General features: G+C 45.1%; 16 non-coding genes across 16 annotated transcripts; all 16 read right to left on the bottom strand.

Moving 5' to 3' along the window:
• Positions 1 to 423: 423 nt before the first annotated feature.
• On the bottom strand, positions 424 to 614 carry LOC141236873 (U2 spliceosomal RNA). The gene has a single exon (XR_012302445.1). It is a non-coding gene; the product is annotated as a U2 spliceosomal RNA (small nuclear RNA).
• A 1,120-nt stretch (positions 615 to 1,734) lies between these two features.
• On the bottom strand, positions 1,735 to 1,925 carry LOC141236872 (U2 spliceosomal RNA). Its single transcript, XR_012302444.1, has one exon. It is a non-coding gene; the product is annotated as a U2 spliceosomal RNA (small nuclear RNA).
• Positions 1,926 to 3,047: 1,122 nt separating this feature from the next.
• LOC141236870 (U2 spliceosomal RNA) lies at positions 3,048 to 3,238 on the bottom strand. Its single transcript, XR_012302442.1, has one exon. It is a non-coding gene; the product is annotated as a U2 spliceosomal RNA (small nuclear RNA).
• Positions 3,239 to 4,358: 1,120 nt separating this feature from the next.
• On the bottom strand, positions 4,359 to 4,549 carry LOC141236869 (U2 spliceosomal RNA). The gene has a single exon (XR_012302441.1). It is a non-coding gene; the product is annotated as a U2 spliceosomal RNA (small nuclear RNA).
• A 1,120-nt stretch (positions 4,550 to 5,669) lies between these two features.
• LOC141236864 (U2 spliceosomal RNA) lies at positions 5,670 to 5,860 on the bottom strand. The gene has a single exon (XR_012302440.1). It is a non-coding gene; the product is annotated as a U2 spliceosomal RNA (small nuclear RNA).
• A 1,123-nt stretch (positions 5,861 to 6,983) lies between these two features.
• On the bottom strand, positions 6,984 to 7,174 carry LOC141236853 (U2 spliceosomal RNA). The gene has a single exon (XR_012302439.1). It is a non-coding gene; the product is annotated as a U2 spliceosomal RNA (small nuclear RNA).
• Positions 7,175 to 8,295: 1,121 nt separating this feature from the next.
• On the bottom strand, positions 8,296 to 8,486 carry LOC141236841 (U2 spliceosomal RNA). Its single transcript, XR_012302432.1, has one exon. It is a non-coding gene; the product is annotated as a U2 spliceosomal RNA (small nuclear RNA).
• Positions 8,487 to 9,605: 1,119 nt separating this feature from the next.
• On the bottom strand, positions 9,606 to 9,796 carry LOC141237379 (U2 spliceosomal RNA). Its single transcript, XR_012302933.1, has one exon. It is a non-coding gene; the product is annotated as a U2 spliceosomal RNA (small nuclear RNA).
• A 1,116-nt stretch (positions 9,797 to 10,912) lies between these two features.
• On the bottom strand, positions 10,913 to 11,103 carry LOC141237367 (U2 spliceosomal RNA). The gene has a single exon (XR_012302922.1). It is a non-coding gene; the product is annotated as a U2 spliceosomal RNA (small nuclear RNA).
• A 1,120-nt stretch (positions 11,104 to 12,223) lies between these two features.
• On the bottom strand, positions 12,224 to 12,414 carry LOC141237356 (U2 spliceosomal RNA). The gene has a single exon (XR_012302911.1). It is a non-coding gene; the product is annotated as a U2 spliceosomal RNA (small nuclear RNA).
• Positions 12,415 to 13,536: 1,122 nt separating this feature from the next.
• LOC141237345 (U2 spliceosomal RNA) lies at positions 13,537 to 13,727 on the bottom strand. Its single transcript, XR_012302900.1, has one exon. It is a non-coding gene; the product is annotated as a U2 spliceosomal RNA (small nuclear RNA).
• Positions 13,728 to 14,846: 1,119 nt separating this feature from the next.
• LOC141237334 (U2 spliceosomal RNA) lies at positions 14,847 to 15,037 on the bottom strand. Its single transcript, XR_012302889.1, has one exon. It is a non-coding gene; the product is annotated as a U2 spliceosomal RNA (small nuclear RNA).
• Positions 15,038 to 16,158: 1,121 nt separating this feature from the next.
• Positions 16,159 to 16,349, bottom strand: LOC141237314 (U2 spliceosomal RNA). The gene has a single exon (XR_012302870.1). It is a non-coding gene; the product is annotated as a U2 spliceosomal RNA (small nuclear RNA).
• Positions 16,350 to 17,470: 1,121 nt separating this feature from the next.
• On the bottom strand, positions 17,471 to 17,661 carry LOC141237326 (U2 spliceosomal RNA). The gene has a single exon (XR_012302882.1). It is a non-coding gene; the product is annotated as a U2 spliceosomal RNA (small nuclear RNA).
• Positions 17,662 to 18,781: 1,120 nt separating this feature from the next.
• Positions 18,782 to 18,972, bottom strand: LOC141237321 (U2 spliceosomal RNA). The gene has a single exon (XR_012302877.1). It is a non-coding gene; the product is annotated as a U2 spliceosomal RNA (small nuclear RNA).
• Positions 18,973 to 20,092: 1,120 nt separating this feature from the next.
• LOC141237224 (U2 spliceosomal RNA) lies at positions 20,093 to 20,283 on the bottom strand. Its single transcript, XR_012302782.1, has one exon. It is a non-coding gene; the product is annotated as a U2 spliceosomal RNA (small nuclear RNA).
• Between the last annotated feature and the right edge of the window lie 761 nt (positions 20,284 to 21,044).

Raw genomic sequence — 21,044 nt, 5'->3', positions numbered from 1 at the left:
GTTAGCTCAGGTGAGTTTAAAAGGCTGCTGTTGATAACAAGGGCATTTGCTAAATAGATGGTGTGTGTGCAACAATATACTGAAAGGTCAATTATATTGTGCAGCTTATCTCACCACCTGTAGTTATTTAGGTGAAAGCTCCAAAATGCTTGCCTAATATGTCTGTTTATCCAAAAGGAAGTATAGAGGGAGAGCTAGATAGATAGCATTGCATTACATTACATTACATGGCAATGCAATGCACAGTTGCTGAAGTTGAACCAAAATGAGCTTGTCATCTGGCTTCTGCAACTTTTAACATGAAAAATCCAATGAGGAGAAGAAAAGCAAAGCCAAAGAGTCCATCCCAAAATCCGACAAACAAGCAAAATGAACAAAAAGCATTGAATTCAATTCTTTCTGATTTTAGAAACTGCATTAAAGAAGGGGTGCACCGGTCCTGGAGATACTGCAATACCAGGTCAATGCGTGGAGTGGACAGAGCAAGCTCTTTTTCCATCTCCCTGTTCTAAAAATCCATTTAATATATGGTCCCCAGATAGGGGACGTATCAGATATTAAACTGATAAGAACAGATACTACACTTGATCTTAGCCAAAAGGCCGAGAAGCGATAACCAGAATTGGTTTCCGACTACGGTGCCACCCAAGGATTCTGAAAAGTCCATTTGTGGAGATGGCCACCTGGACTCCCGTTAAGAAGACATGCTGTCAACCTCTAGATCCCTCACATGCCTGCACTTTTCGGCTTGCTGCTGCTGCAATCCACGCGTTTTAGATCTGCATAACTCCACCTCTTTTAGCACAGTACCCTCAACCCCCGGCTGTTCCCACCCGCCTCAACACCGTTGGAAGGGAGGAGAACCAATTAAGGCGGGGGGGGGGTGGAACGAGCAGCTGTCTACCCTTAGCAGGAGGGTTGCTGATTAATTACCTCTCCTGCTGCTGCTGCTGCTGGCTGTCCAGCAGCAGACTGAAGGTGGCTGCTGCTGTGCGCAGGTATATAAAGGCTCAGAGCCTATTATGACACGCGCAGCCAGCGTTCCATTGCCACATTCCGTCTACTGCAGGCGGGATACCTGGATGGCTGAATGTCACTGAGAAGCTCACAGAGACCGCCATAAGCAACAGTTTAAAAGAATGCCACAGACTAATCAACCAAACTTTTTGGGTTGGTTTCTCTTTTATAGTCTGCAGGCATTAAATGAAAGAAGTCAGTGTTCCAGCAGAGGGAGACAACGTTTCAGAAAAGGCATTGTAGCAAACCAAAAAAGAAATTTTAAGCGCAGCAGAGTAACCAGCTCACATACCTGTTAGCTCAGGTGAGTTTAAAAGGCTGCTGTTGATAACAAGGGCATTTGCTAAATAGATGGTGTGTGTGCAACAATATACTGAAAGGTCAATTATATTGTGCAGCTTATCTCACCACCTGTAGTTATTTAGGTGAAAGCTCCAAAATGCTTGCCTAATATGTCTGTTTATCCAAAAGGAAGTATAGAGGGAGAGCTAGATAGATAGCATTGCATTACATTACATTACATGGCAATGCAATGCACAGTTGCTGAAGTTGAACCAAAATGAGCTTGTCATCTGGCTTCTGCAACTTTTAACATGAAAAATCCAATGAGGAGAAGAAAAGCAAAGCCAAAGAGTCCATCCCAAAATCCGACAAACAAGCAAAATGAACAAAAAGCATTGAATTCAATTCTTTCTGATTTTAGAAACTGCATTAAAGAAGGGGTGCACCGGTCCTGGAGATACTGCAATACCAGGTCAATGCGTGGAGTGGACAGAGCAAGCTCTTTTTCCATCTCCCTGTTCTAAAAATCCATTTAATATATGGTCCCCAGATAGGGGACGTATCAGATATTAAACTGATAAGAACAGATACTACACTTGATCTTAGCCAAAAGGCCGAGAAGCGATAACCAGAATTGGTTTCCGACTACGGTGCCACCCAAGGATTCTGAAAAGTCCATTTGTGGAGATGGCCACCTGGACTCCCGTTAAGAAGACATGCTGTCAACCTCTAGATCCCTCACATGCCTGCACTTTTCGGCTTGCTGCTGCTGCAATCCACGCGTTTTAGATCTGCATAACTCCACCTCTTTTAGCACAGTACCCTCAACCCCCGGCTGTTCCCACCCGCCTCAACACCGTTGGAAGGGAGGAGAACCAATTAAGGCGGGGGGGGGGGGTGGAACGAGCAGCTGTCTACCCTTAGCAGGAGGGTTGCTGATTAATTACCTCTCCTGCTGCTGCTGCTGCTGGCTGTCAGGCAGCAGACTGAAGGTGGCTGCTGCTGTGCGCAGGTATATAAAGGCTCAGAGCCTATTATGACACGCGCAGCCAGCGTTCCATTGCCACATTCCGTCTACTGCAGGCGGGATACCTGGATGGCTGAATGTCACTGAGAAGCTCACAGAGACCGCCATAAGCAACAGTTTAAAAGAATGCCACAGACTAATCAACCAAACTTTTTGGGTTGGTTTCTCTTTTATAGTCTGCAGGCATTAAATGAAAGAAGTCAGTGTTCCAGCAGAGGGAGACAACGTTTCAGAAAAGGCATTGTAGCAAACCAAAAAAGAAATTTTAAGCGCAGCAGAGTAACCAGCTCACATACCTGTTAGCTCAGGTGAGTTTAAAAGGCTGCTGTTGATAACAAGGGCATTTGCTAAATAGATGGTGTGTGTGCAACAATATACTGAAAGGTCAATTATATTGTGCAGCTTATCTCACCACCTGTAGTTATTTAGGTGAAAGCTCCAAAATGCTTGCCTAATATGTCTGTTTATCCAAAAGGAAGTATAGAGGGAGAGCTAGATAGATAGCATTGCATTACATTACATTACATGGCAATGCAATGCACAGTTGCTGAAGTTGAACCAAAATGAGCTTGTCATCTGGCTTCTGCAACTTTTAACATGAAAAATCCAATGAGGAGAAGAAAAGCAAAGCCAAAGAGTCCATCCCAAAATCCGACAAACAAGCAAAATGAACAAAAAGCATTGAATTCAATTCTTTCTGATTTTAGAAACTGCATTAAAGAAGGGGTGCACCGGTCCTGGAGATACTGCAATACCAGGTCAATGCGTGGAGTGGACAGAGCAAGCTCTTTTTCCATCTCCCTGTTCTAAAAATCCATTTAATATATGGTCCCCAGATAGGGGACGTATCAGATATTAAACTGATAAGAACAGATACTACACTTGATCTTAGCCAAAAGGCCGAGAAGCGATAACCAGAATTGGTTTCCGACTACGGTGCCACCCAAGGATTCTGAAAAGTCAATTTGTGGAGATGGCCACCTGGACTCCCGTTAAGAAGACATGCTGTCAACCTCTAGATCCCTCACATGCCTGCACTTTTCGGCTTGCTGCTGCTGCAATCCACGCGTTTTAGATCTGCATAACTCCACCTCTTTTAGCACAGTACCCTCAACCCCCGGCTGTTCCCACCCGCCTCAACACCGTTGGAAGGGAGGAGAACCAATTAAGGCGGGGGGGGGGTGGAACGAGCAGCTGTCTACCCTTAGCAGGAGGGTTGCTGATTAATTACCTCTCCTGCTGCTGCTGCTGCTGGCTGTCCAGCAGCAGACTGAAGGTGGCTGCTGCTGTGCGCAGGTATATAAAGGCTCAGAGCCTATTATGACACGCGCAGCCAGCGTTCCATTGCCACATTCCGTCTACTGCAGGCGGGATACCTGGATGGCTGAATGTCACTGAGAAGCTCACAGAGACCGCCATAAGCAACAGTTTAAAAGAATGCCACAGACTAATCAACCAAACTTTTTGGGTTGGTTTCTCTTTTATAGTCTGCAGGCATTAAATGAAAGAAGTCAGTGTTCCAGCAGAGGGAGACAACGTTTCAGAAAAGGCATTGTAGCAAACCAAAAAAGAAATTTTAAGCGCAGCAGAGTAACCAGCTCACATACCTGTTAGCTCAGGTGAGTTTAAAAGGCTGCTGTTGATAACAAGGGCATTTGCTAAATAGATGGTGTGTGTGCAACAATATACTGAAAGGTCAATTATATTGTGCAGCTTATCTCACCACCTGTAGTTATTTAGGTGAAAGCTCCAAAATGCTTGCCTAATATGTCTGTTTATTCAAAAGGAAGTATAGAGGGAGAGCTAGATAGATAGCATTGCATTACATTACATTACATGGCAATGCAATGCACAGTTGCTGAAGTTGAACCAAAATGAGCTTGTCATCTGGCTTCTGCAACTTTTAACATGAAAAATCCAATGAGGAGAAGAAAAGCAAAGCCAAAGAGTCCATCCCAAAATCCGACAAACAAGCAAAATGAACAAAAAGCATTGAATTCAATTCTTTCTGATTTTAGAAACTGCATTAAAGAAGGGGTGCACCGGTCCTGGAGATACTGCAATACCAGGTCAATGCGTGGAGTGGACAGAGCAAGCTCTTTTTCCATCTCCCTGTTCTAAAAATCCATTTAATATATGGTCCCCAGATAGGGGACGTATCAGATATTAAACTGATAAGAACAGATACTACACTTGATCTTAGCCAAAAGGCCGAGAAGCGATAACCAGAATTGGTTTCCGACTACGGTGCCACCCAAGGATTCTGAAAAGTCCATTTGTGGAGATGGCCACCTGGACTCCCGTTAAGAAGACATGCTGTCAACCTCTAGATCCCTCACATGCCTGCACTTTTCGGCTTGCTGCTGCTGCAATCCACGCGTTTTAGATCTGCATAACTCCACCTCTTTTAGCACAGTACCCTCAACCCCCGGCTGTTCCCACCCGCCTCAACACCGTTGGAAGGGAGGAGAACCAATTAAGGCGGGGGGGGGGGGGAACGAGCAGCTGTCTACCCTTAGCAGGAGGGTTGCTGATTAATTACCTCTCCTGCTGCTGCTGCTGCTGGCTGTCCAGCAGCAGACTGAAGGTGGCTGCTGCTGTGCGCAGGTATATAAAGGCTCAGAGCCTATTATGACACACGCAGCCAGCGTTCCATTGCCACATTCCGTCTACTGCAGGCGGGATACCTGGATGGCTGAATGTCACTGAGAAGCTCACAGAGACCGCCATAAGCAACAGATTAAAAGAATGCCACAGACTAATCAACCAAACTTTTTGGGTTGGTTTCTCTTTTATAGTCTGCAGGCATTAAATGAAAGAAGTCAGTGTTCCAGCAGAGGGAGACAACGTTTCAGAAAAGGCATTGTAGCAAACCAAAAAAGAAATTTTAAGCGCAGCAGAGTAACCAGCTCACATACCTGTTAGCTCAGGTGAGTTTAAAAGGCTGCTGTTGATAACAAGGGCATTTGCTAAATAGATGGTGTGTGTGCAACAATATACTGAAAGGTCAATTATATTGTGCAGCTTATCTCACCACCTGTAGTTATTTAGGTGAAAGCTCCAAAATGCTTGCCTAATATGTCTGTTTATCCAAAAGGAAGTATAGAGGGAGAGCTAGATAGATAGCATTGCATTACATTACATTACATGGCAATGCAATGCACAGTTGCTGAAGTTGAACCAAAATGAGCTTGTCATCTGGCTTCTGCAACTTTTAACATGAAAAATCCAATGAGGAGAAGAAAAGCAAAGCCAAAGAGTCCATCCCAAAATCCGACAAACAAGCAAAATGAACAAAAAGCATTGAATTCAATTCTTTCTGATTTTAGAAACTGCATTAAAGAAGGGGTGCACCGGTCCTGGAGATACTGCAATACCAGGTCAATGCGTGGAGTGGACAGAGCAAGCTCTTTTTCCATCTCCCTGTTCTAAAAATCCATTTAATATATGGTCCCCAGATAGGGGACGTATCAGATATTAAACTGATAAGAACAGATACTACACTTGATCTTAGCCAAAAGGCCGAGAAGCGATAACCAGAATTGGTTTCCGACTACGGTGCCACCCAAGGATTCTGAAAAGTCCATTTGTGGAGATGGCCACCTGGACTCCCGTTAAGAAGACATGCTGTCAACCTCTAGATCCCTCACATGCCTGCACTTTTCGGCTTGCTGCTGCTGCAATCCACGCGTTTTAGATCTGCATAACTCCACCTCTTTTAGCACAGTACCCTCAACCCCCGGCTGTTCCCACCCGCCTCAACACCGTTGGAAGGGAGGAGAACCAATTAAGGCGGGGGGGGGGTGGAACGAGCAGCTGTCTACCCTTAGCAGGAGGGTTGCTGATTAATTACCTCTCCTGCTGCTGCTGCTGCTGCTGGCTGTCCAGCAGCAGACTGAAGGTGGCTGCTGCTGTGCGCAGGTATATAAAGGCTCAGAGCCTATTATGACACGCGCAGCCAGCGTTCCATTGCCACATTCCGTCTACTGCAGGCGGGATACCTGGATGGCTGAATGTCACTGAGAAGCTCACAGAGACCGCCATAAGCAACAGTTTAAAAGAATGCCACAGACTAATCAACCAAACTTTTTGGGTTGGTTTCTCTTTTATAGTCTGCAGGCATTAAATGAAAGAAGTCAGTGTTCCAGCAGAGGGAGACAACGTTTCAGAAAAGGCATTGTAGCAAACCAAAAAAGAAATTTTAAGCGCAGCAGAGTAACCAGCTCACATACCTGTTAGCTCAGGTGAGTTTAAAAGGCTGCTGTTGATAACAAGGGCATTTGCTAAATAGATGGTGTGTGTGCAACAATATACTGAAAGGTCAATTATATTGTGCAGCTTATCTCACCACCTGTAGTTATTTAGGTGAAAGCTCCAAAATGCTTGCCTAATATGTCTGTTTATCCAAAAGGAAGTATAGAGGGAGAGCTAGATAGATAGCATTGCATTACATTACATTACATGGCAATGCAATGCACAGTTGCTGAAGTTGAACCAAAATGAGCTTGTCATCTGGCTTCTGCAACTTTTAACATGAAAAATCCAATGAGGAGAAGAAAAGCAAAGCCAAAGAGTCCATCCCAAAATCCGACAAACAAGCAAAATGAACAAAAAGCATTGAATTCAATTCTTTCTGATTTTAGAAACTGCATTAAAGAAGGGGTGCACCGGTCCTGGAGATACTGCAATACCAGGTCAATGCGTGGAGTGGACAGAGCAAGCTCTTTTTCCATCTCCCTGTTCTAAAAATCCATTTAATATATGGTCCCCAGATAGGGGACGTATCAGATATTAAACTGATAAGAACAGATACTACACTTGATCTTAGCCAAAAGGCCGAGAAGCGATAACCAGAATTGGTTTCCGACTACGGTGCCACCCAAGGATTCTGAAAAGTCCATTTGTGGAGATGGCCACCTGGACTCCCGTTAAGAAGACATGCTGTCAACCTCTAGATCCCTCACATGCCTGCACTTTTCGGCTTGCTGCTGCTGCAATCCACGCGTTTTAGATCTGCATAACTCCACCTCTTTTAGCACAGTACCCTCAACCCCCGGCTGTTCCCACCCGCCTCAACACCGTTGGAAGGGAGGAGAACCAATTAAGGCGGGGGGGGGGGTGGAACGAGCAGCTGTCTACCCTTAGCAGGAGGGTTGCTGATTAATTACCTCTCCTGCTGCTGCTGCTGCTGGCTGTCCAGCAGCAGACTGAAGGTGGCTGCTGCTGTGCGCAGGTATATAAAGGCTCAGAGCCTATTATGACACGCGCAGCCAGCGTTCCATTGCCACATTCCGTCTACTGCAGGCGGGATACCTGGATGGCTGAATGTCACTGAGAAGCTCACAGAGACCGCCATAAGCAACAGTTTAAAAGAATGCCACAGACTAATCAACCAAACTTTTTGGGTTGGTTTCTCTTTTATAGTCTGCAGGCATTAAATGAAAGAAGTCAGTGTTCCAGCAGAGGGAGACAACGTTTCAGAAAAGGCATTGTAGCAAACCAAAAAAGAAATTTTAAGCGCAGCAGAGTAACCAGCTCACATACCTGTTAGCTCAGGTGAGTTTAAAAGGCTGCTGTTGATAACAAGGGCATTTGCTAAATAGATGGTGTGTGTGCAACAATATACTGAAAGGTCAATTATATTGTGCAGCTTATCTCACCACCTGTAGTTATTTAGGTGAAAGCTCCAAAATGCTTGCCTAATATGTCTGTTTATCCAAAAGGAAGTATAGAGGGAGAGCTAGATAGATAGCATTGCATTACATTACATTACATGGCAATGCAATGCACAGTTGCTGAAGTTGAACCAAAATGAGCTTGTCATCTGGCTTCTGCAACTTTTAACATGAAAAATCCAATGAGGAGAAGAAAAGCAAAGCCAAAGAGTCCATCCCAAAATCCGACAAACAAGCAAAATGAACAAAAAGCATTGAATTCAATTCTTTCTGATTTTAGAAACTGCATTAAAGAAGGGGTGCACCGGTCCTGGAGATACTGCAATACCAGGTCAATGCGTGGAGTGGACAGAGCAAGCTCTTTTTCCATCTCCCTGTTCTAAAAATCCATTTAATATATGGTCCCCAGATAGGGGACGTATCAGATATTAAACTGATAAGAACAGATACTACACTTGATCTTAGCCAAAAGGCCGAGAAGCGATAACCAGAATTGGTTTCCGACTACGGTGCCACCCAAGGATTCTGAAAAGTCCATTTGTGGAGATGGCCACCTGGACTCCCGTTAAGAAGACATGCTGTCAACCTCTAGATCCCTCACATGCCTGCACTTTTCGGCTTGCTGCTGCTGCAATCCACGCGTTTTAGATCTGCATAACTCCACCTCTTTTAGCACAGTACCCTCAACCCCCGGCTGTTCCCACCCGCCTCAACACCGTTGGAAGGGAGGAGAACCAATTAAGGCGGGGGGGGGTGGAACGAGCAGCTGTCTACCCTTAGCAGGAGGGTTGCTGATTAATTACCTCTCCTGCTGCTGCTGCTGCTGGCTGTCCAGCAGCAGACTGAAGGTGGCTGCTGCTGTGCGCAGGTATATAAAGGCTCAGAGCCTATTATGACACACGCAGCCAGCGTTCCATTGCCACATTCCGTCTACTGCAGGCGGGATACCTGGATGGCTGAATGTCACTGAGAAGCTCACAGAGACCGCCATAAGCAACAGTTTAAAAGAATGCCACAGACTAATCAACCAAACTTTTTGGGTTGGTTTCTCTTTTATAGTCTGCAGGCATTAAATGAAAGAAGTCAGTGTTCCAGCAGAGGGAGACAACGTTTCAGAAAAGGCATTGTAGCAAACCAAAAAAGAAATTTTAAGCGCAGCAGATTAACCAGCTCACATACCTGTTAGCTCAGGTGAGTTTAAAAGGCTGCTGTTGATAACAAGGGCATTTGCTAAATAGATGGTGTGTGTGCAACAATATACTGAAAGGTCAATTATATTGTGCAGCTTATCTCACCACCTGTAGTTATTTAGGTGAAAGCTCCAAAATGCTTGCCTAATATGTCTGTTTATCCAAAAGGAAGTATAGAGGGAGAGCTAGATAGATAGCATTGCATTACATTACATTACATGGCAATGCAATGCACAGTTGCTGAAGTTGAACCAAAATGAGCTTGTCATCTGGCTTCTGCAACTTTTAACATGAAAAATCCAATGAGGAGAAGAAAAGCAAAGCCAAAGAGTCCATCCCAAAATCCGACAAACAAGCAAAATGAACAAAAAGCATTGAATTCAATTCTTTCTGATTTTAGAAACTGCATTAAAGAAGGGGTGCACCGGTCCTGGAGATACTGCAATACCAGGTCAATGCGTGGAGTGGACAGAGCAAGCTCTTTTTCCATCTCCCTGTTCTAAAAATCCATTTAATATATGGTCCCCAGATAGGGGACGTATCAGATATTAAACTGATAAGAACAGATACTACACTTGATCTTAGCCAAAAGGCCGAGAAGCGATAACCAGAATTGGTTTCCGACTACGGTGCCACCCAAGGATTCTGAAAAGTCCATTTGTGGAGATGGCCACCTGGACTCCCGTTAAGAAGACATGCTGTCAACCTCTAGATCCCTCACATGCCTGCACTTTTCGGCCTGCTGCTGCTGCAATCCACGCGTTTTAGATCTGCATAACTCCACCTCTTTTAGCACAGTACCCTCAACCCCCGGCTGTTCCCACCCGCCTCAACACCGTTGGAAGGGAGAACCAATTAAGGCGGGGGGGGGTGGAACGAGCAGCTGTCTACCCTTAGCAGGAGGGTTGCTGATTAATTACCTCTCCTGCTGCTGCTGCTGCTGGCTGTCCAGCAGCAGACTGAAGGTGGCTGCTGCTGTGCGCAGGTATATAAAGGCTCAGAGCCTATTATGACACGCGCAGCCAGCGTTCCATTGCCACATTCCGTCTACTGCAGGCGGGATACCTGGATGGCTGAATGTCACTGAGAAGCTCACAGAGACCGCCATAAGCAACAGTTTAAAAGAATGCCACAGACTAATCAACCAAACTTTTTGGGTTGGTTTCTCTTTTATAGTCTGCAGGCATTAAATGAAAGAAGTCAGTGTTCCAGCAGAGGGAGACAACGTTTCAGAAAAGGCATTGTAGCAAACCAAAAAAGAAATTTTAAGCGCAGCAGAGTAACCAGCTCACATACCTGTTAGCTCAGGTGAGTTTAAAAGGCTGCTGTTGATAACAAGGGCATTTGCTAAATAGATGGTGTGTGTGCAACAATATACTGAAAGGTCAATTATATTGTGCAGCTTATCTCACCACCTGTAGTTATTTAGGTGAAAGCTCCAAAATGCTTGCCTAATATGTCTGTTTATCCAAAAGGAAGTATAGAGGGAGAGCTAGATAGATAGCATTGCATTACATTACATTACATGGCAATGCAATGCACAGTTGCTGAAGTTGAACCAAAATGAGCTTGTCATCTGGCTTCTGCAACTTTTAACATGAAAAATCCAATGAGGAGAAGAAAAGCAAAGCCAAAGAGTCCATCCCAAAATCCGACAAACAAGCAAAATGAACAAAAAGCATTGAATTCAATTCTTTCTGATTTTAGAAACTGCATTAAAGAAGGGGTGCACCGGTCCTGGAGATACTGCAATACCAGGTCAATGCGTGGAGTGGACAGAGCAAGCTCTTTTTCCATCTCCCTGTTCTAAAAATCCATTTAATATATGGTCCCCAGATAGGGGACGTATCAGATATTAAACTGATAAGAACAGATACTACACTTGATCTTAGCCAAAAGGCCGAGAAGCGATAACCAGAATTGGTTTCCGACTACGGTGCCACCCAAGGATTCTGAAAAGTCCATTTGTGGAGATGGCCACCTGGACTCCCGTTAAGAAGACATGCTGTCAACCTCTAGATCCCTCACATGCCTGCACTTTTCGGCTTGCTGCTGCTGCAATCCACGCGTTTTAGATCTGCATAACTCCACCTCTTTTAGCACAGTACCCTCAACCCCCGGCTGTTCCCACCCGCCTCAACACCGTTGGAAGGGAGGAGAACCAATTAAGGCGGGGGGGGGGTGGAACGAGCAGCTGTCTACCCTTAGCAGGAGGGTTGCTGATTAATTACCTCTCCTGCTGCTGCTGCTGCTGGCTGTCCAGCAGCAGACTGAAGGTGGCTGCTGCTGTGCGCAGGTATATAAAGGCTCAGAGCCTATTATGACACGCGCAGCCAGCGTTCCATTGCCACATTCCGTCTACTGCAGGCGGGATACCTGGATGGCTGAATGTCACTGAGAAGCTCACAGAGACCGCCATAAGCAACAGTTTAAAAGAATGCCACAGACTAATCAACCAAACTTTTTGGGTTGGTTTCTCTTTTATAGTCTGCAGGCATTAAATGAAAGAAGTCAGTGTTCCAGCAGAGGGAGACAACGTTTCAGAAAAGGCATTGTAGCAAACCAAAAAAGAAATTTTAAGCGCAGCAGAGTAACCAGCTCACATACCTGTTAGCTCAGGTGAGTTTAAAAGGCTGCTGTTGATAACAAGGGCATTTGCTAAATAGATGGTGTGTGTGCAACAATATACTGAAAGGTCAATTATATTGTGCAGCTTATCTCACCACCTGTAGTTATTTAGGTGAAAGCTCCAAAATGCTTGCCTAATATGTCTGTTTATCCAAAAGGAAGTATAGAGGGAGAGCTAGATAGATAGCATTGCATTACATTACATTACATGGCAATGCAATGCACAGTTGCTGAAGTTGAACCAAAATGAGCTTGTCATCTGGCTTCTGCAACTTTTAACATGAAAAATCCAATGAGGAGAAGAAAAGCAAAGCCAAAGAGTCCATCCCAAAATCCGACAAACAAGCAAAATGAACAAAAAGCATTGAATTCAATTCTTTCTGATTTTAGAAACTGCATTAAAGAAGGGGTGCACCGGTCCTGGAGATACTGCAATACCAGGTCAATGCGTGGAGTGGACAGAGCAAGCTCTTTTTCCATCTCCCTGTTCTAAAAATCCATTTAATATATGGTCCCCAGATAGGGGACGTATCAGATATTAAACTGATAAGAACAGATACTACACTTGATCTTAGCCAAAAGGCCGAGAAGCGATAACCAGAATTGGTTTCCGACTACGGTGCCACCCAAGGATTCTGAAAAGTCCATTTGTGGAGATGGCCACCTGGACTCCCGTTAAGAAGACATGCTGTCAACCTCTAGATCCCTCACATGCCTGCACTTTTCGGCTTGCTGCTGCTGCAATCCACGCGTTTTAGATCTGCATAACTCCACCTCTTTTAGCACAGTACCCTCAACCCCCGGCTGTTCCCACCCGCCTCAACACCGTTGGAAGGGAGGAGAACCAATTAAGGCGGGGGGGGGGGGTGGAACGAGCAGCTGTCTACCCTTAGCAGGAGGGTTGCTGATTAATTACCTCTCCTGCTGCTGCTGCTGCTGGCTGTCAGGCAGCAGACTGAAGGTGGCTGCTGCTGTGCGCAGGTATATAAAGGCTCAGAGCCTATTATGACACGCGCAGCCAGCGTTCCATTGCCACATTCCGTCTACTGCAGGCGGGACACCTGGATGGCTGAATGTCACTGAGAAGCTCACAGAGACCGCCATAAGCAACAGTTTAAAAGAATGCCACAGACTAATCAACCAAACTTTTTGGGTTGGTTTCTCTTTTATAGTCTGCAGGCATTAAATGAAAGAAGTCAGTGTTCCAGCAGAGGGAGACAACGTTTCAGAAAAGGCATTGTAGCAAACCAAAAAAGAAATTTTAAGCGCAGCAGAGTAACCAGCTCACATACCTGTTAGCTCAGGTGAGTTTAAAAGGCTGCTGTTGATAACAAGGGCATTTGCTAAATAGATGGTGTGTGTGCAACAATATACTGAAAGGTCAATTATATTGTGCAGCTTATCTCACCACCTGTAGTTATTTAGGTGAAAGCTCCAAAATGCTTGCCTAATATGTCTGTTTATCCAAAAGGAAGTATAGAGGGAGAGCTAGATAGATAGCATTGCATTACATTACATTACATGGCAATGCAATGCACAGTTGCTGAAGTTGAACCAAAATGAGCTTGTCATCTGGCTTCTGCAACTTTTAACATGAAAAATCCAATGAGGAGAAGAAAAGCAAAGCCAAAGAGTCCATCCCAAAATCCGACAAACAAGCAAAATGAACAAAAAGCATTGAATTCAATTCTTTCTGATTTTAGAAACTGCATTAAAGAAGGGGTGCACCGGTCCTGGAGATACTGCAATACCAGGTCAATGCGTGGAGTGGACAGAGCAAGCTCTTTTTCCATCTCCCTGTTCTAAAAATCCATTTAATATATGGTCCCCAGATAGGGGACGTATCAGATATTAAACTGATAAGAACAGATACTACACTTGATCTTAGCCAAAAGGCCGAGAAGCGATAACCAGAATTGGTTTCCGACTACGGTGCCACCCAAGGATTCTGAAAAGTCAATTTGTGGAGATGGCCACCTGGACTCCCGTTAAGAAGACATGCTGTCAACCTCTAGATCCCTCACATGCCTGCACTTTTCGGCTTGCTGCTGCTGCAATCCACGCGTTTTAGATCTGCATAACTCCACCTCTTTTAGCACAGTACCCTCAACCCCCGGCTGTTCCCACCCGCCTCAACACCGTTGGAAGGGAGGAGAACCAATTAAGGCGGGGGGGGGTGGAACGAGCAGCTGTCTACCCTTAGCAGGAGGGTTGCTGATTAATTACCTCTCCTGCTGCTGCTGCTGCTGGCTGTCCAGCAGCAGACTGAAGGTGGCTGCTGCTGTGCGCAGGTATATAAAGGCTCAGAGCCTATTATGACACGCGCAGCCAGCGTTCCATTGCCACATTCCGTCTACTGCAGGCGGGATACCTGGATGGCTGAATGTCACTGAGAAGCTCACAGAGACCGCCATAAGCAACAGTTTAAAAGAATGCCACAGACTAATCAACCAAACTTTTTGGGTTGGTTTCTCTTTTATAGTCTGCAGGCATTAAATGAAAGAAGTCAGTGTTCCAGCAGAGGGAGACAACGTTTCAGAAAAGGCATTGTAGCAAACCAAAAAAGAAATTTTAAGCGCAGCAGAGTAACCAGCTCACATACCTGTTAGCTCAGGTGAGTTTAAAAGGCTGCTGTTGATAACAAGGGCATTTGCTAAATAGATGGTGTGTGTGCAACAATATACTGAAAGGTCAATTATATTGTGCAGCTTATCTCACCACCTGTAGTTATTTAGGTGAAAGCTCCAAAATGCTTGCCTAATATGTCTGTTTATCCAAAAGGAAGTATAGAGGGAGAGCTAGATAGATAGCATTGCATTACATTACATTACATGGCAATGCAATGCACAGTTGCTGAAGTTGAACCAAAATGAGCTTGTCATCTGGCTTCTGCAACTTTTAACATGAAAAATCCAATGAGGAGAAGAAAAGCAAAGCCAAAGAGTCCATCCCAAAATCCGACAAACAAGCAAAATGAACAAAAAGCATTGAATTCAATTCTTTCTGATTTTAGAAACTGCATTAAAGAAGGGGTGCACCGGTCCTGGAGATACTGCAATACCAGGTCAATGCGTGGAGTGGACAGAGCAAGCTCTTTTTCCATCTCCCTGTTCTAAAAATCCATTTAATATATGGTCCCCAGATAGGGGACGTATCAGATATTAAACTGATAAGAACAGATACTACACTTGATCTTAGCCAAAAGGCCGAGAAGCGATAACCAGAATTGGTTTCCGACTACGGTGCCACCCAAGGATTCTGAAAAGTCCATTTGTGGAGATGGCCACCTGAACTCCCGTTAAGAAGACATGCTGTCAACCTCTAGATCCCTCACATGCTTGCACTTTTCGGCTTGCTGCTGCTGCAATCCACGCGTTTTAGATCTGCATAACTCCACCTCTTTTAGCACAGTACCCTCAACCCCCGGCTGTTCCCACCCGCCTCAACACCGTTGGAAGGGAGGAGAACCAATTAAGGCGGGGGGGGGGGTGGAACGAGCAGCTGTCTACCCTTAGCAGGAGGGTTGCTGATTAATTACCTCTCCTGCTGCTGCTGCTGCTGGCTGTCCAGCAGCAGACTGAAGGTGGCTGCTGCTGTGCGCAGGTATATAAAGGCTCAGAGCCTATTATGACACGCGCAGCCAGCGTTCCATTGCCACATTCCGTCTACTGCAGGCGGGATACCTGGATGGCTGAATGTCACTGAGAAGCTCACAGAGACCGCCATAAGCAACAGTTTAAAAGAATGCCACAGACTAATCAACCAAACTTTTTGGGTTGGTTTCTCTTTTATAGTCTGCAGGCATTAAATGAAAGAAGTCAGTGTTCCAGCAGAGGGAGACAACGTTTCAGAAAAGGCATTGTAGCAAACCAAAAAAGAAATTTTAAGCGCAGCAGAGTAACCAGCTCACATACCTGTTAGCTCAGGTGAGTTTAAAAGGCTGCTGTTGATAACAAGGGCATTTGCTAAATAGATGGTGTGTGTGCAACAATATACTGAAAGGTCAATTATATTGTGCAGCTTATCTCACCACCTGTAGTTATTTAGGTGAAAGCTCCAAAATGCTTGCCTAATATGTCTGTTTATCCAAAAGGAAGTATAGAGGGAGAGCTAGATAGATAGCATTGCATTACATTACATTACATGGCAATGCAATGCACAGTTGCTGAAGTTGAACCAAAATGAGCTTGTCATCTGGCTTCTGCAACTTTTAACATGAAAAATCCAATGAGGAGAAGAAAAGCAAAGCCAAAGAGTCCATCCCAAAATCCGACAAACAAGCAAAATGAACAAAAAGCATTGAATTCAATTCTTTCTGATTTTAGAAACTGCATTAAAGAAGGGGTGCACCGGTCCTGGAGATACTGCAATACCAGGTCAATGCGTGGAGTGGACAGAGCAAGCTCTTTTTCCATCTCCCTGTTCTAAAAATCCATTTAATATATGGTCCCTAGATAGGGGACGTATCAGATATTAAACTGATAAGAACAGATACTACACTTGATCTTAGCCAAAAGGCCGAGAAGCGATAACCAGAATTGGTTTCCGACTACGGTGCCACCCAAGGATTCTGAAAAGTCCATTTGTGGAGATGGCCACCTGGACTCCCGTTAAGAAGACATGCTGTCAACCTCTAGATCCCTCACATGCCTGCACTTTTCGGCTTGCTGCTGCTGCAATCCACGCGTTTTAGATCTGCATAACTCCACCTCTTTTAGCACAGTACCCTCAACCCCCGGCTGTTCCCACCCGCCTCAACACCGTTGGAAGGGAGGAGAACCAATTAAGGCGGGGGGGGGGGTGGAACGAGCAGCTGTCTATCCTTAGCAGGAGGGTTGCTGATTAATTACCTCTCCTGCTGCTGCTGCTGCTGGCTGTCCAGCAGCAGACTGAAGGTGGCTGCTGCTGTGCGCAGGTATATAAAGGCTCAGAGCCTATTATGACACGCGCAGCCAGCGTTCCATTGCCACATTCCGTCTACTGCAGGCGGGATACCTGGATGGCTGAATGTCACTGAGAAGCTCACAGAGACCGCCATAAGCAACAGTTTAAAAGAATGCTACAGACTAATCAACCAAACTTTTTGGGTTGGTTTCTCTTTTATAGTCTGCAGGCATTAAATGAAAGAAGTCAGTGTTCCAGCAGAGGGAGACAACGTTTCAGAAAAGGCATTGTAGCAAACCAAAAAAGAAATTTTAAGCGCAGCAGAGTAACCAGCTCACATACCTGTTAGCTCAGGTGAGTTTAAAAGGCTGCTGTTGATAACAAGGGCATTTGCTAAATAGATGGTGTGTGTGCAACAATATACTGAAAGGTCAATTATATTGTGCAGCTTATCTCACCACCTGTAGTTATTTAGGTGAAAGCTCCAAAATGCTTGCCTAATATGTCTGTTTATCCAAAAGGAAGTATAGAGGGAGAGCTAGATAGATAGCATTGCATTACATTACATTACATGGCAATGCAATGCACAGTTGCTGAAGTTGAACCAAAATGAGCTTGTAATCTGGCTTCTGCAACTTTTAACATGAAAAATCCAATGAGGAGAAGAAAAGCAAAGCCAAAGAGTCCATCCCAAAATCCGACAAACAAGCAAAATGAACAAAAAGCATTGAATTCAATTCTTTCTGATTTTAGAAACTGCATTAAAGAAGGGGTGCACCGGTCCTGGAGATACTGCAATACCAGTTCAATGCGTGGAGTGGACAGAGCAAGCTCTTTTTCCATCTCCCTGTTCTAAAAATCCATTTAATATATGGTCCCCAGATAGGGGACGTATCAGATATTAAACTGATAAGAACAGATACTACACTTGATCTTAGCCAAAAGGCCGAGAAGCGATAACCAGAATTGGTTTCCGACTACGGTGCCACCCAAGGATTCTGAAAAGTCCATTTGTGGAGATGGCCACCTGGACTCCCGTTAAGAAGACATGCTGTCAACCTCTAGATCCCTCACATGCCTGCACTTTTCGGCTTGCTGCTGCTGCAATCCACGCGTTTTAGATCTGCATAACTCCACCTCTTTTAGCACAGTACCCTCAACCCCCGGCTGTTCCCACCCGCCTCAACACCGTTGGAAGGGAGGAGAACCAATTAAGGCGGGGGGGGGGTGGAACGAGCAGCTGTCTACCCTTAGCAGGAGGGTTGCTGATTAATTACCTCTCCTGCTGCTGCTGCTGCTGGCTGTCCAGCAGCAGACTGAAGGTGGCTGCTGCTGTGCGCAGGTATATAAAGGCTCAGAGCCTATTATGACACGCGCAGCCAGCGTTCCATTGCCACATTCCGTCTACTGCAGGCGGGATACCTGGATGGCTGAATGTCACTGAGAAGCTCACAGAGACCGCCATAAGCAACAGTTTAAAAGAATGCCACAGACTAATCAACCAAACTTTTTGGGTTGGTTTCTCTTTTATAGTCTGCAGGCATTAAATGAAAGAAGTCAGTGTTCCAGCAGAGGGAGACAACGTTTCAGAAAAGGCATTGTAGCAAACCAAAAAAGAAATTTTAAGCGCAGCAGAGTAACCAGCTCACATACCTGTTAGCTCAGGTGAGTTTAAAAGGCTGCTGTTGATAACAAGGGCATTTGCTAAATAGATGGTGTGTGTGCAACAATATACTGAAAGGTCAATTATATTGTGCAGCTTATCTCACCACCTGTAGTTATTTAGGTGAAAGCTCCAAAATGCTTGCCTAATATGTCTGTTTATCCAAAAGGAAGTATAGAGGGAGAGCTAGATAGATAGCATTGCATTACATTACATTACATGGCAATGCAATGCACAGTTGCTGAAGTTGAACCAAAATGAGCTTGTCATCTGGCTTCTGCAACTTTTAACATGAAAAATCCAATGAGGAGAAGAAAAGCAAAGCCAAAGAGTCCATCCCAAAATCCGACAAACAAGCAAAATGAACAAAAAGCATTGAATTCAATTCTTTCTGATTTTAGAAACTGCATTAAAGAAGGGGTGCACCGGTCCTGGAGATACTGCAATACCAGGTCAATGCGTGGAGTGGACAGAGCAAGCTCTTTTTCCATCTCCCTGTTCTAAAAATCCATTTAATATATGGTCCCCAGATAGGGGACGTATCAGATATTAAACTGATAAGAACAGATACTACACTTGATCTTAGCCAAAAGGCCGAGAAGCGATAACCAGAATTGGTTTCCGACTACGGTGCCACCCAAGGATTCTGAAAAGTCCATTTGTGGAGATGGCCACCTGGACTCCCGTTAAGAAGACATGCTGTCAACCTCTAGATCCCTCACATGCCTGCACTTTTCGGCTTGCTGCTGCTGCAATCCACGCGTTTTAGATCTGCATAACTCCACCTCTTTTAGCACAGTACCATCAACCCCCGGCTGTTCCCACCCGCCTCAACACCGTTGGAAGGGAGGAGAACCAATTAAGGCGGGGGGGGGGTGGAACGAGCAGCTGTCTACCCTTAGCAGGAGGGTTGCTGATTAATTACCTCTCCTGCTGCTGCTGCTGCTGGCTGTCCAGCAGCAGACTGAAGGTGGCTGCTGCTGTGCGCAGGTATATAAAGGCTCAGAGCCTATTATGACACGCGCAGCCAGCGTTCCATTGCCACATTCCGTCTACTGCAGGCGGGATACCTGGATGGCTGAATGTCACTGAGAAGCTCACAGAGACCGCCATAAGCAACAGTTTAAAAGAATGCCACAGACTAATCAACCAAACTTTTTGGGTTGGTTTCTCTTTTATAGTCTGCAGGCATTAAATGAAAGAAGTCAGTGTTCCAGCAGAGGGAGACAACGTTTCAGAAAAGGCATTGTAGCAAACCAAAAAAGAAATTTTAAGCGCAGCAGAGTAACCAGCTCACATACCTGTTAGCTTAGGTGAGTTTAAAAGGCTGCTGTTGATAACAAGGGCATTTGCTAAATAGATGGTGTGTGTGCAACAATATACTGAAAGGTCAATTATATTGTGCAGCTTATCTCACCACCTGTAGTTATTTAGGTGAAAGCTCCAAAATGCTTGCCTAATATGTCTGTTTATCCAAAAGGAAGTATAGAGGGAGAGCTAGATAGATAGCATTGCATTACATTACATTACATGGCAATGCAATGCACAGTTGCTGAAGTTGAACCAAAATGAGCTTGTCATCTGGCTTCTGCAACTTTTAACATGAAAAATCCAATGAGGAGAAGAAAAGCAAAGCCAAAGAGTCCATCCCAAAATCCGACAAACAAGCAAAATGAACAAAAAGCATTGAATTCAATTCTTTCTGATTTTAGAAACTGCATTAAAGAAGGGGTGCACCGGTCCTGGAGATACTGCAATACCAGGTCAATGCGTGGAGTGGACAGAGCAAGCTCTTTTTCCATCTCCCTGATCTAAAAATCCATTTAATATATGGTCCCCAGATAGGGGACGTATCAGATATTAAACTGATAAGAACAGATACTACACTTGATCTTAGCCAAAAGGCCGAGAAGCGATAACCAGAATTGGTTTCCGACTACGGTGCCACCCAAGGATTCTGAAAAGTCCATTTGTGGAGATGGCCACCTGGACTCCCGTTAAGAAGACATGCTGTCAACCTCTAGATCCCTCACATGCCTGCACTTTTCGGCTTGCTGCTGCTGCAATCCACGCGTTTTAGATCTGCATAACTCCACCTCTTTTAGCACAGTACCCTCAACCCCCGGCTGTTCCCACCCGCCTCAACACCGTTGGAAGGGAGGAGAACCAATTAAGGCGGGGGGGGGGGTGGAACGAACAGCTGTCTACCCTTAGCAGGAGGGTTGCTGATTAATTACCTCTCCTGCTGCTGCTGCTGCTGGCTGTCCAGCAGCAGACTGAAGGTGGCTGCTGCTGTGCGCAGGTATATAAAGGCTCAGAGCCTATTATGACACGCGCAGCCAGCGTTCCATTGCCACATTCCGTCTACTGCAGGCGGGATACCTGGATTGCTGAATGTCACTGAGAAGCTCACAGAGACCGCCATAAGCAACAGTTTAAAAGAATGCCACAGACTAATCAACCAAACTTTTTGGGTTGGTTTCTCTTTTATAGTCTGCAGGCATTAAATGAAAGAAGTCAGTGTTCCAGCAGAGGGAGACAACGTTTCAGAAAAGGCATTGTAGCAAACCAAAAAAGAAATTTTAAGCGCAGCAGAGTAACCAGCTCACATACCTGTTAGCTCAGGTGAGTTTAAAAGGCTGCTGTTGATAACAAGGGCATTTGCTAAATAGATGGTG

This window comes from Phyllobates terribilis, unplaced genomic scaffold, assembly GCF_046119375.1.
Source record: "Phyllobates terribilis strain yellow unplaced genomic scaffold, ASM4611937v1 Scaffold_729__1_contigs__length_748246, whole genome shotgun sequence".
NCBI classification, from domain to species: Eukaryota; Metazoa; Chordata; class Amphibia; order Anura; family Dendrobatidae; genus Phyllobates; species Phyllobates terribilis.
This window is presented reverse-complemented; position numbering and strand designations above follow the sequence as displayed.